The sequence below is a fragment of the Macrobrachium nipponense genome, chromosome 39 (genome assembly GCF_015104395.2).
Source record: "Macrobrachium nipponense isolate FS-2020 chromosome 39, ASM1510439v2, whole genome shotgun sequence".
NCBI classification, from domain to species: domain Eukaryota; kingdom Metazoa; phylum Arthropoda; class Malacostraca; order Decapoda; family Palaemonidae; genus Macrobrachium; species Macrobrachium nipponense.
The window spans coordinates 25,198,209-25,211,286 of NC_061099.1; the positions used below are offsets into that span (position 1 = coordinate 25,198,209).

At 49.7% G+C, this 13,078-nt stretch overlaps 1 protein-coding gene across 2 annotated transcripts in view; it reads left to right on the forward strand.

The window, feature by feature from the left end:
• Positions 1-13,078, forward strand: part of LOC135210227 (protein DDI1 homolog 2-like) — a 75,621-nt gene that overhangs the window by 56,507 nt on the left and 6,036 nt on the right. The window lies entirely within an intron of this gene.

The following is a 13,078-nucleotide window of genomic DNA, read 5'->3' on the forward strand; positions in this document are numbered from 1 at the left end:
GGGAAGCGTCTACAGAACAATGGACGTCAGATCGGTGGGGGATCCCCATCCTCCTAGCCTTCGACATGCCCTCTCCCTGAGTCCTGGGAGTCCGGCAGAGGTCCCAGCCTAGAGGCGCTATAGGGCCGATCTGATGCCCCCTCCACTTCACTAGGGGCACTATCACTGCACTTAGCACTTTGCCTGTTTTCAAGGGCAAGAACTTTGGATTCCAGTGTCTTCAACGAATCCAAAATAAGCGAAAGGGCATACCCTCCGCACCACTTGAGGGGCCCAAAGGCAACACTACGGGGTTAGGAGTTACAAACTCTACAGGAGGGTTAAAAGGGGATACATTAATACCCTGTCTGCTACCAGATTTACTCCTGGAGGAAGACCTCCTGATCCTGTCACGCTCTAATTTATTAACGTAGGATTCATACGTCTTCCATTGCAAATCAGTTAAACTTTCGCATTCAGTGCAGCGAAAATCATACATACACACTTGTCCCTACAACCTTACATATGTGTGAGGATCAACCAAAGCCTTTGGTAGCCTCACCTTACATTCATCCTTCATCACACCCTGGCGCTAGCCGAACTAGACCCAGACATCTTATCTAAGGAAAAAACCAAGCCAAAATCTAAACAATCCACAGTCAACGTATGCCTAGCTATCGATCCAATATCAAAAAACCAAAAAGTCAAGAGGATACTCAAGCAATAACAGTTTTCCAAAATCCTGAGGCGGAGGTGCTGTAAACAGGTGTTTACAATACCGGCAACAGAAGAAATCTGATAGAAAATGGGAATGGTTCCTGATACACGCCTCCCTCCCAGCGGCGGGAATGGGTACCTAACCACCCTACTCCCACTACGTGTGTCGTAAGTTTTTAGAAATTCTGTCGGACTTCAGAGAATACAGCTAGGTATATATATATCTGACAGGTAAGTTTCATGAACAAATCACAGTTTTTTAGTGCAGAGTCAATAATAAATTAATTTAGATTTTAGTGCGGAATCAATAATACTGTACATAATTTAAGTTTTTATGCAGAAGATAGAAAATATATACTGGATTAGATAGTGTTTACTGTAACAGATGATTTTTGCAGAAACTGAAATGCCATTTTTATTAGGCACAGGATATTGGTATGGCAGCCGTATCCCGATCGCAGTAGATATTGGTACGGCAGTGATTGCGCGTGCGTCAATTTCAGACTTCCTGCCTTACAAATAACATAGTGTGGTGGGGGTAAGGCAGATTCTGTCAGTGGTGCCGTATTGCGCTCTTGACTTGCTGTAGGTACGGCAGTTAGCTGTATCCGTTTACCAGTTTGCTAATCATACTGTATTATGTGACCAGAGTTCGGCTTTTAGGCGGGACAGTCCCGCTTTTTGAACATCTGTCCCCCTTTTTTTTAGTTAGCAAAAATGCCCCCCCCCCCCCCTTTTTTGTTTTGCTTTTGTGAATTTTGTCCCACTTTTTTGTGCTACAAAAACAAAACTACCCCAGTTCTAATGGAATAGTGCTGAAATTTTTTTTAATTTTGCCATTTCACTAGCTGGTAAATTCTATCGTCTTCTCAGACAGCTGCAATACCCAATGAGGTGAATTAAAAGAATATTGTAAAGTGTATAAAGGTGGCCCTTTGCAACTGCCGATGACGGGCAGTATAAAGGGCGGAGAAAGTCACCAAAGGTACGACGGTAGTGTATATATTTATGTATAATCCTCATTGAATCTTCTCTTTGGAGTTCTTTTCAAGGCCGATTCGATCGTTCGTGACCTACATATTTACAATTTTTTAAAGTTTGAGTTTTCATAGATGTCTATGGCTTTTTTCAGCTCATTAAAGCCTGAAAACATCTGTTTTTCGGCAAAAACTAATGTATTATTCTGCGGTTCATGCTGTTCCGTCTTTAGCTCTGTTTCTCACCAACTAGGGTAGAACATCACGACAGGCCAACCCTCATCACGGTAGACGGGTCTTATTCACACGATATTTAATTGGTGAAGCATGAATACAATTGCAACTCTAAGCATACCATTTAAAAGACTTAAGTTTCGTCAACATATTGTGATATATGAAAGCCCCATACGAACTAAAATAAGCATGTGAGCTCTTCGTAAAATGATATTGTCATGTTACAATAAAGTTTTATACATACTTACCTGACAGATATATACTTAGCTATAGACTCCGTCGTCTCCGACAGAATTTCAAATTTCGCGGCACACGCTACAGGTAGGTCAGGTGATCTACCGCCCTGCCCTGGGTGGCAGGACTAGGAACCATCCCCGTTTTCTATCAGAATTCTTCTCTTCCACCTGTCTCCTGCGGGGAGAGGCTTGGGTGGGCCATTAATCGTATATATCTGTCAGGTAAGTATGTATAAAACTTTATTGTAACATGACAATATCATTTTTATACATTCAACTTCCCTGCCAGATATATACTTAGCTGATTAGCACCCATTGGTGGTGGGTAAGAGACAGCTAACAACTGAAATAGACAGGTAAACAACATATGTTGTAGGTATTTATAAACCTTGGTTCCTACCTTATTAGGCTGAAGACTTCGCGGCTACTGCCTTGGAGTCTGCTTAGCCTCAAGAGCCTCAGCGAGATATTGATCTATGGCTAAGAGTTCTTGTGGGTCTGCCAATGGGGTCTTATCCACTTACTCGCAGAGCCTAAAGGCCTTTGTCATTGGGTGCTCCATTCTAACATGACAATACACCTTGTTCAAGGAGCACAAAACCGATCCCGATCACCTGATCCTAACATCCATGTTAGTTCTAAGATTGTAAGGAGTTATCCCCGAACTCCTTACAAACAACCAAAAACTCGAAACATAATTACACTTTCATTACAAAAATATACAAAAAAATTTTGTACTCCCCTACTAGTCATACATACCCCTGATCCCCTACCAGCAATGACACTGCTCCCGTGCGACAGTAGTGAGCTTTGCTAATAGAAAACCAGCACATATCTGACAAGAGGGTTTATGTACGCTAAAAACACAAAATTAAGGATCAGTCTTTGCTCCAAGACCCAGTACTGTATCTGCTGATACAAAGGACCTAGCGAGAAGCACTTCTCATAGGTCACTCTCACATCCTTCAGATAATGAGATGCAAACACTGAATTGCACCTCCAATATGTAGTCTCAATGATATTCTTTAGAGACATATTCTTTTGGAACGCCAAAGACGTTGCTACTGCCCTCACTTCATGAGTCTTGACCTTTAGAAGACCGAAGGATTCCTCCGAGCAGTTCTTGTGAGCGTCCGTAATAACGCTTCTCACAAAGAAAGCCAAGGCGTTCTTGGACATGAGTCTTTTGGGGTTCTTCACCGCACACCAAAGACCTTGTTGACAAGCTCCCATCTGTCTCTTCCTCTCTAAATAGTATTTAAGAGCTCTCACTGGACAGAGAGATCTCTCTATCTCTCTGCCTACCAGGTTAGATAGGCCTTTTACCTCAAAACTTCTGGGCCAAGGTTTTGATGGGTTTTCGTTCTTTGCCAGAAACATTGTCTGGAAAGAACAGATAGCAGCATCTCCTTTGAACCCCACCGTGGAATCCAGAGCGTGTAATTCGCTCGTCCTCTTGGGCTGTAGCGAGAGCCACCAGGAACAAGCATTTCCTAGTGACGTCGCAGGAAGGACGCCAGATGTAAAGGCTCGAATTTATCCGATGAAAGGAATTTCAGGACCACGTCTAGATTCCACTAGGTGTTCTAGGAGTAGCTGCTTTCGAAGTCTCAAAAGATCTAATTAGATCGTGTAGATCTTTGTCATTAGCAATGTCCAGGCCTCGATTCCTGAATACTGAAGACAGCATGCTTCGGTATCCTTTTATTGTCGAGACAGATAGGTGTGATTCCTCTCTCAGAAAGAGGAGGGAGGAAATCGGCAATATTCAACTATAGAGGTACGGAGGAGGACAGCTTCTGACCCTTACACCACCTCCTAAAGACTTCCCACTTCGACTGGTATACTCTTCTCGTCGAAGCTCTGCGGGCTCTAGCGATAGAGCCCGCAGCCTTGCGAGAAAAGCCTCTCGCTCTGACAAGTCTTTCGATAGTCGAAAGGCAGTCAGAGCGAGGACCTGGGAGGTTGTGATGAAACCTCTCGAAGTGGGGTTGTCTGAGTAGATCGTGTCTGTTTGGAAGCGATCTGGGGAAGTCCACTATCCACTCCAGTACCTCCGTGAACCATTCCTGGGCTGGCCAAAATGGGGCTATGAGTGTCAACTTCGTGCTCTTTCGAAGCTACGAACTTCCTGAGCACTTCCCCCAGGATTTTGACGGGGGAAAGGCGTATGCGTCCACACCCGACCCAATCCATGAGAAACGCGTCTATGGCGAAGGCTCTCGGATCTTCCACTAGAGAGCAAAAGATCTCTATTCTTTTGGAGAGGAACGTCGCAAACAGGTCTATGTGAGGTCTCCCCCACAGGGACCAAAGACTTCGACACACTTCTTCGTGAAGAGTCCATTCTGTGGGAAGGACCTGATTCCTCCTGCTCAGTCTGTCCGCTCTCACATTCTTGATCCCTTGAACAAACCTTGTGAGGAGAGTTATGCCTCTTTCTTCCGTCCAGGTTAACAGGTGTCTTGTCAACTGATAGAGGGAGAAAGAGTGCGTGCCTCCTTGTTTGCGTATGTAAGCCACCGAGCCGTGGTGTTGTCCGAGTTTATCTGTATCACCCCGTCTCTGACTATCTCTTCGAAGAACTTTAAGGCTAGGTGTATGGCCACAAGTTCCTTGCAATTGATGTGCCAGGACACCTGTTCCTTTGTCCAGGTGCCTGACACCTCCCTTGCTCCTAGCGTCGCTCCCCATCCCGACTCCGAAGCGTCGGTAAATAACACTTGGTCTGGGTTCTGCAGAGCAGCGATACGCCTTCGTTCTTTTGAAGCGGAGGGGATCCACCACTTCAGATGATCTTTTACTTCTTGTGGAAGTTGGAAGATGTCCGAGAGTTGAGCCCGTCTTCCAACTCCACACCTCTTTGAGGAAAAACTGAAGAGGGCGAAGGTGAAGTCTCCCTAGCGAGAAGAACTTTTCCAATGAGGACAGGGTCCCTAAAAGGCTCAGGAAATCCCTCGCTGAGCTGTTCTTTCTCTCTAAGAAGCTCGAGATTCTCGACAAACCTCGAGCGATTCTTTCTCGCGAAGGATATACCCGAAAACCCCGAGAATCCATCTGAATCCCCAGATAGACCAAGTTCTGGCTGGGGATCATTTGTGCTTCTCGAGGTTGACGAGCAACCCTAGCGAATCGTCATGTTCCTTGTTACTTCTAAGTCCTCCAAGCACTGACTCTTCGAACTTGGCCCTGATCAGCCAGTCGTCCAAGTAGAGGGAGATGTTTATCCCCTCTAGGTGAAGCCATCTTGCTACATTCGCCATCAGGTTGGTGAATACTTGTGGGGCTGTAGACAGACCGAAGCACAGAGCCCTGAACTGAAAGATCTTGTCTCCTATCACAAAGCGAAGATATTTCTTTGACAAATGGTGAATGGGAACGTGGAAATATGCGTCTTGCAGGTCCAGAGAGACCATCCAATCTCCTGGACGAAGCGCCGACATTACAGAGGCGGACGTTTCCATGCGAAACTTCTTTTTCTGTACGAAGCGATTCAGAGCGCTTACGTCCAGAACTGGCCTCCACCCCCCCGATGCCTTTGGTACTAGAAAAAGGCGATTGTAAAATCCTGGGGAGTGTGGATCCTGCACAAGTTCGATGGCCTCTTTTTCCCACATTTGCTCCACCATTTGAAGGAGAGTCTTTCTCATTAACGGGTCTCTGTACCTCGCTGACAGTTCCCGAGGCGTAGATGTTAGGGGCGGGCTGTCGTCGAAGGGGATTACATATCCCTTCTTGAGGACCGACACTGACCAAGGGTCGGCTCCCCTTTTTGCCCATACTCCTGCAAAGTTCAGGAGTCTGGCGCCCACTGGTGCTTGGAGGGGCAACCAGTCACTTTGATTTCTTGAAGGGCCTAAATGAAGACCTTCCTCTCTTTTCCGAGCTCTTCTTTCTGGCAGGGGGACGAGCCGCTGCCCCTCCACGAAAGGGCTGCTGAGGAGGACGAGATTCCTCTTAACCGTCGACACTACCGGCGTCCTTTCTTGGACGTTTTGCGTTAGTAGGTCTTGTGTCGCCTTCTCAGTTAGCGAGCGAGATATATCCTTCACTAACTGAGAAGGAAACAGCTGATCTGATAGAGGGGCGAACAGTAAGGCAGTCCTCTGGCTCGGAGAAACCCCTTTCGATAATAGGGATCCATACACTGATCTCTTTTTCAGTGGAGACCAGCACCAAAAAGGGAAGCCACTTCACACCCGAACCGTCCTGTACTGCCTTGTCCATGCAGGACAGGACGCTATGGAGAATTTCTGGGTTTTTCAGAAACTCCGGATCCTTAGATTTGTTGGCCAGAACTCCGAGTGACCAATCCAGAAAATTGAACACCTCTAAAGTGACAAAAAGTCCCTTTAGAAAGTGGTTCAATTCTGAAGTGCTCCACGTCGCTCTGACTGATCCTAAGGAGTGACGTCTAGAGGCCTCCACTAAATTGGAAAAGTCGCATCTGCAGAGGCAGGTAAAGAAAGACCCATAGTCTCTCCTGTCCCATACCAAATACCTCTCTTCCCGTGCAATCTGGAAGGAGGCATGCAGAATACCGTCTTTCCTAACTCCTTCTTCTTGTCCATCCAAGAATCTAAAGAATGGAGTGCCTTCTTCATTGATATCGCAGGCTTCATTTTTAAAAAGGCCGACGATTTAGTCGTAGCTGAGCTCGAAAAGAGCGAACGAGGAGAAGGAGGAGCCGCAGGACTAAGAGAATCTCCAAACTCTTGAAGTAGTAATGAGGCCAAGACTTTATAACTAGAAAGTCCCTCATTAGCAGGAGGTTCGTCGTCAGACAACTCGTCTAACCCTCGATCAGAGAGGAGAAAGTTCACGTTTGGAGGGAGAGTCCTTCCAAGACCTCCTATGTTCTGAAGGAGAGGAGCTCCTATTTGGAGAAGAGTCATAACCACCAGGAACGAGTCCCCGACTCTTGCCTCCTGGCTCTTGACTCTTGCCTCCTGACTCCTGCCTCCTGACTCCTGACTCCTGCCTCCTGACTCCTGACTCCTGCCTCCTGACTCCGGACTCCTGCCTCCTGACTCCGGACTCCTGGCTCCTGCCTCCTGACTCCTGCCTCTTGGCTCCTGGCTCTTGCCTCTTGGCTCCTGCCTCCTGCCTCTTGCCTCCTGGCTCTTGCCTCCTGGCTCTTGCCTCTTGCCTGGATGCCTCTACACTCCTGGCTCTGGGCTCCTGCCTCCTGGTTGACTCCTCACTCCTGGCTCTTGGCTCCTGCCTCCTGGGTGACTCCTCACTCCTGGCCGGTGTCAGACGTCTGATCGTTTCGTCCAGGTTCGTACCGGAAACCTCACCTCGAGTAGGAGTATCGATCCTGGAGGCAGATACCTCCATCCGTCTGGAGGATCTTTTAATAGGAAGGGAAGTGTCTTTCCTTCTAGGAAGCTCCTTTGACAGGACCCCTTACAAACGACGAAATCTGTTCCTGCATCGCCATCATGAACCTCTTTGTAGCCTCCTCTTTATCCTCTTCGGGAGGAGGGGAAGGAGGAGGGGAGGAGTCCATAGCCTCCACCTCCTGCCTCCTTCTCACTCTGGTTGAAAGAATGGCTCTTCTTGCCTTCTTCACTCCCGATGGAGACTCCTCAGAGAAGTTTTCAGGGCTCGAGTCATATTCGGAGCCTTCCAACTCCCTCTTGAGAGGCCGAGATCGGTCTGAATCTCTCCAATCACGTCTCGGTGATGAAGATCCCGACGACGAGAAACACTCACTTAGGACGCTTTTACAATAGCGGTCCTGGGCAGTCTGGGGTGTCACAGAAACTGCCGAAGGGACACCTGATCGGTGGGGATTCTCCACAACCTCCTTTCGGCTTTCGACATTCCTTCTCCTCTGGGCATGTGAGCTTGGAAGAGGTCTAGACCTAGGAGCGTTGCTGAGCCGACCAGATGCCCCCTCCACTACACTGGGGACACTCATATCACTGTCCACTGAAAAAACACTAGCCTTACCTTGTATGGCAGCCATTTTGTTTTCCATCAACTTGAAGGCTGCTTTTAGATCCGCAAGTTCTTTTGCTGGGTCTACAGGTTCTGCAATAGGAGAAGGGGCTGCAATGGAAGAGAGAATAGCAATACTTACCCTTGGGGAAAGATCCCAAGCTTGGAATTAGTCAGATCTAGAACTACTTAAACTTCTATGAGAAGCCTTCCTCACTCTTTCTCTTTCTAACTTTTTTTAAATAATTCGTTAGATTCTTCCATTCGTTCTCACTCAAGTTCTCACATTCTTTACAAGTATTAGTAAAAGAACATTTCATACTCCCTGCAACCCTTGCATACCGTGTGAGGGTCTACCGAAGCTTTCGGCAACCTCACCTTACAGCCTACATTCACACAACGTCTCACAACCATACCAGAGTCAGACATTATTAAAGAAAATTCCAAAATCAAGTCCACAAAAACAGTCCACAAAAGCGTATGCCAATCCAACATCCAGATACGTCACCAAAAGTCGGTCAGAAGATCAATTGCCGGGTGAAAAAAGAAAAACCAATCGAGAGGAACCAACAACAATGTTGATGGTCCGGCGACAGAAGAATTCTGATTAGAAAACGGGGATGGTTCCTAGTCCTGCCACCCAGGGCAGGGCGGTAGATCACCTGACCTACCTGTAGCGTGTGCCGCGAAATTTGAAATTCTGTCGGAGACGACGGAGTCTATAGCTAAGTATATATCTGGCAGGGAAGTTGAATGTATAAAAATATGTTTCAAGGCAGTTTGAGAAATCCAATATGGCGGCTACGTTTGCATGGACGGTTCTCATCAGGACGGCCACCATCTTTCCACCCCAGCCTTCCCAGCACTCATTGAACAATGTTAGCGTATGTATGTAACGTTTATTGATCTTACTCAAGATTGCAGTTGTAATCAGCACAATAAAATGACAATTTGTCCAAAATTTGCATTTTCCCTAACTATACAAACTGAGGTCCTTTTACAATAGGAAGGTACTAGCGGCAGCTGATAGGTCGTAAGCTTTCGAACAAGGGGTTCGGTAGTTAACTGCTTGTCCGACAGGCGCGCGCGCGCGACTGGGAGGTAAACAAATCACTTTTGCTTTTGGCCCAAGCAAAAACTGCAGAGTGAGGGGTGGCATGAGGTGGGGCTATGTGTAAAAGGACCTCAGGTTTGTATAGTTAGGAAAAATGCAATTTTGGACACAAATTGTCATTTGTTCCGACACGGCATACAAACCTTCGGTGCCTTTTCAATAGGAAGACTCACTTCTTGTGGGAGGAATCTGAGTCTTTTGTGAACAGACTGGTGTTCGCCCAACCTTGGAAGCCTCCCTGGTCGTAAGAGCGAGGGAGGGATCCAAGCCTCTGTCCGATTGATCGGGGTGTGCACCGCAGGATCAATGGTCAGACCTCTGGACCGAGTACTAAGATAGGGCAAGCGTATCTCTTCGTACCAGCAATGTAAGAACTTGTTCCTGTACAGGAGCAAATATAAAGTCATGGGTTTGACTCTTGTAGGCATCCACTTCCCCCCTTGTAGAAGGAAGTGGTGGATATTCTGCTCCTATCCCTAGTGAAAGGGATAGGATGGGGCTCTGTCATATAGCTCACCTGCATCTCGTCCTCATCCAGCGTAGTGACGACCGTGGCCCTCTGCCCACAGGTAGAGGAGGAGGAAAAGACGGGAAGAGGGAGCCAGTCACTCACTCATTCACACATCCATCCACACAGTCACACCAGGACTCGATGCTGTTTCAGCCTGCGAGGGTCTGGGTTAGCTACACAACTTGTTTGAGCAGCCCACCACGGGTCCCAAGGAAAAAGGTATCCAAGGACCTGTGGGCAATATCCCGAAGGTAGAAGGACGTAAAGGTAGTCTGGTTAGACCAGACCCCTGCCTTCAGGACCTGCGCCACGGAGAAGTTCTTACGAAACGCCAACGAGGGGCCAATACTTCTGACTTCGTGAGCTCTCGGACGGGACGTACGGATGTCATCACTACCATCAGCTTCATACGCCTCCTGATGACCTCACGCAGCCAGAATGAAAGAGTGTTCTTGGATACTTCTTTCTTGGTGACCCCGGTGCTAACGAAGAGGCGTCGACACTCAGGCCTGAGGGTGTCGAGTTCTCTTCAGATAGCGCCGTAGCGCCCTCACAGGACAAAGCAGCATCTCATCCGCATCATTATCTGTGAAGTCCATTAGGGAGGGAATCGTGAATGACTCGAACCTGTCGTCAGGGATCGACGGTTTCTGAGTCTTCGCAACGAAGTTCGGGACGAAATCGAGCGTCACGGATCCCCATCCCCTGGAGTGTCGTACATCATAGGAAAGACCATGAAGTTCCCCTACTCTCTTCGCCGATGCCAGGGCCAGCAAGAAGAGGGTCTTGAGGGTCAGATCCCTGTCTGACGACTCTCGGAGTGGCTCGAACGGCGTTCGAGTCAGACTCCTAAGTACGAGAGTCCCATCCCACGCAGGGGGCCTGAGTTCCCTGGGTGGGCAAGACCTTTCGAAGCTCCTCATAAGCAAGGAGATCTCGAACGAGGTTCGAGATGTCCAATCCCCTCAGTTTCAGGACGAGCGCCAAGGCGGCTCTGTATCCTTTGACTGTGGGGACTGAGAGGAGCTTCTCTCGGCGAAGAAAAACAGAGGAAATCCGCTACCTGCTGAAGAGTGGCTCTGAGAGGAGATAGACCCCGTCTACGACACCAACCACAGAAGACGGCCCACTTCCCCTGGTACACAGCTGCAGAGGACTGACGGACGTTTCCAGCCATCTCTGTTGCTGCGCTACGAGAAAAGCCTCTCGTTCGCAAGAGATGGTGGATAACAGCCAGCCGTGAAGACGTAGGGACTGGACTGCTCGGTGGTACCGCTCGACGTTGTGGCTGGGCGAGAAGGTTGTGCCAAGTGGAATCTCTCTCGGTTCTCCTGCGAGAAGAGCCAGCAGGTCCGGATACCAAATGGCCTTGGCCATTTGGGAGCCACCAGGATCATCCGAGATTCGGGGTGACCAGTGCTCGACTGATCACCTTGCGAATCAGGCTGAACGGGGGAAAGGCATAGACGAAGAGGTTGTCCCACGGGTGTTGAAGAGTTCGTCCTCTGCAGCTGCCCATGGGTCCGGCACGGCCGAGAAGAACACCTGGAGCTTCCTGTTGTGCCGGGTGGCGAACAGATCCACGACTGGTCGCCCCCACAGGTCGAAGAGCCTTTCCGCCACGTCCTGGTGTAGAGACCATTCGGTCCCTACCACCTGATCCCGACGGCTGAGCGTGTCTGCTACTACGTTCCTCTTCCCTGGAATGTAGCGTGCCGACAGCTCTATTGAGTGTGCCTGCGGCCCACTCGTGCCACCTGCCGAGTCAACTGGTACAACGGGAGAGACACTAGGCCCCCCCTGTTTTGTTGACGTAGGCCACCACCCGTGGTGTTGTCGCACATCAACACCATGAGTGTCCCATCAAGCGGTCCTGGAACTCTTGGAGAGCGAGGAACGCTGCCTTGAGTTCCAGTACATTGATGTGAAGGTGCTTGTCGTTCTCGTCCCACACTCCTGAAGTCAGCAAGTCCTCCAGTGTGCGCCCCATCCCTCGGTCGATGCGTCGAGACAGCTGCATGTCCGGGGGGGGAGTGCGCAGAGGCACTCCTCTTAAGAGGTTCCTGTCGTCCAGCCACAGGCTAGGTCCTGCCTCACTCCTGTGTCAGTGACACTGGAAAGCTTGGGGGATCCGTCGCCTGTGACCAACCTCTCCTTTAGTCTCCACTGAAGAGACCGCAGGTGAAGACGCCCGTGAGGGACTAACTTCTCGAGTGACGACAGGTGTCCGATCACGACTTGCCATCGCTGAGCTACCTGTTCCTGCCGAGACAGGAACTGGTTGGCTGCCTCCCTGAATCTGCTGATCCGCGAGTCTGCGGGGAAGACTCGCCCTGCTACGTGTCGATCACATACCAGGTACTTCATCTCTGCTTGGGCTCGAGATCGGACTTTTCGAAGTTCACAACGATCCCCAGATCGCGACAGAACTCGAGCAGTCGATCCCTGTCCTGTAGCAACTGCGAGCGGGAGCTCGCCAGGACTAACCAATCGTCGAGATACCTCATCAGACGTATCCCGTGCGAATGGGCCCAAGCAGACACCAGAGTGAACACTCGCGTGAACACCTGTGGGGGGGCGGTTGAGAGACCGAAGCAAAGTGCCCTGAACTGGTACACCGTCCCGTCGAGGATGAAGCGGAGGTACTTTCTGGAGGACTGATGAATGGGTATTTGGAAATACGCATCCTTCAAGTCCACTGAAAGCATGAAATCGTTCTCCCTGATGGAGTCGAGCACTGAGCGTGCCGTCTCCATCGTGAACCGGGTCTGGCGAACAAACAGGTTCAGGGGAGAGAGATCTATCACCGGGCGCCAGCCTCCCGTAGACTTTTCCACCAGGAAGAGTCGACTGTAAAAGCCCGGTGACTGATCCGTGACGATTTCTACAGCTCTCTTGCTCAGCATGGTCTTGATCTCCTGTCTCAATGCTACGTCCTTCGATGACCCTGGAACGTACGACTGCTGTTGGACGGGTTGGAGGTGAGGGGTGGCCGAGATTCGAAGGGTAATAGATATCCCTCCCGAAGGACATCTACAATCCAGGTCTCGGCGCCGTAGCGCTGCCAAGTTGCCCAATGGCTGGCCAGGCACCCCCCCACTTCAGGCAGCAGGTAGGTGAGGGGGAACGCCGTCCCTAGCGTTTCCCCCCTTTCTTCGACTTCTTCCCAGAGCCTCCACGGGAGGAGGAGGGCTGGGAGGAGGGCTGGTTACGGCTCCCCTTGGTAGAAGTCGAAGAAGACAGAGTCTTTCCCCGGGGCTTCGACGCAGCTACCGTCTTAGCCACCGAGGAACGCGCTAGCCGAGCTCTTAGACTTGGCCGCAGTCCGAGGCTGCCCGAGAAGCCTTCGAGACTGCCTGGTGAA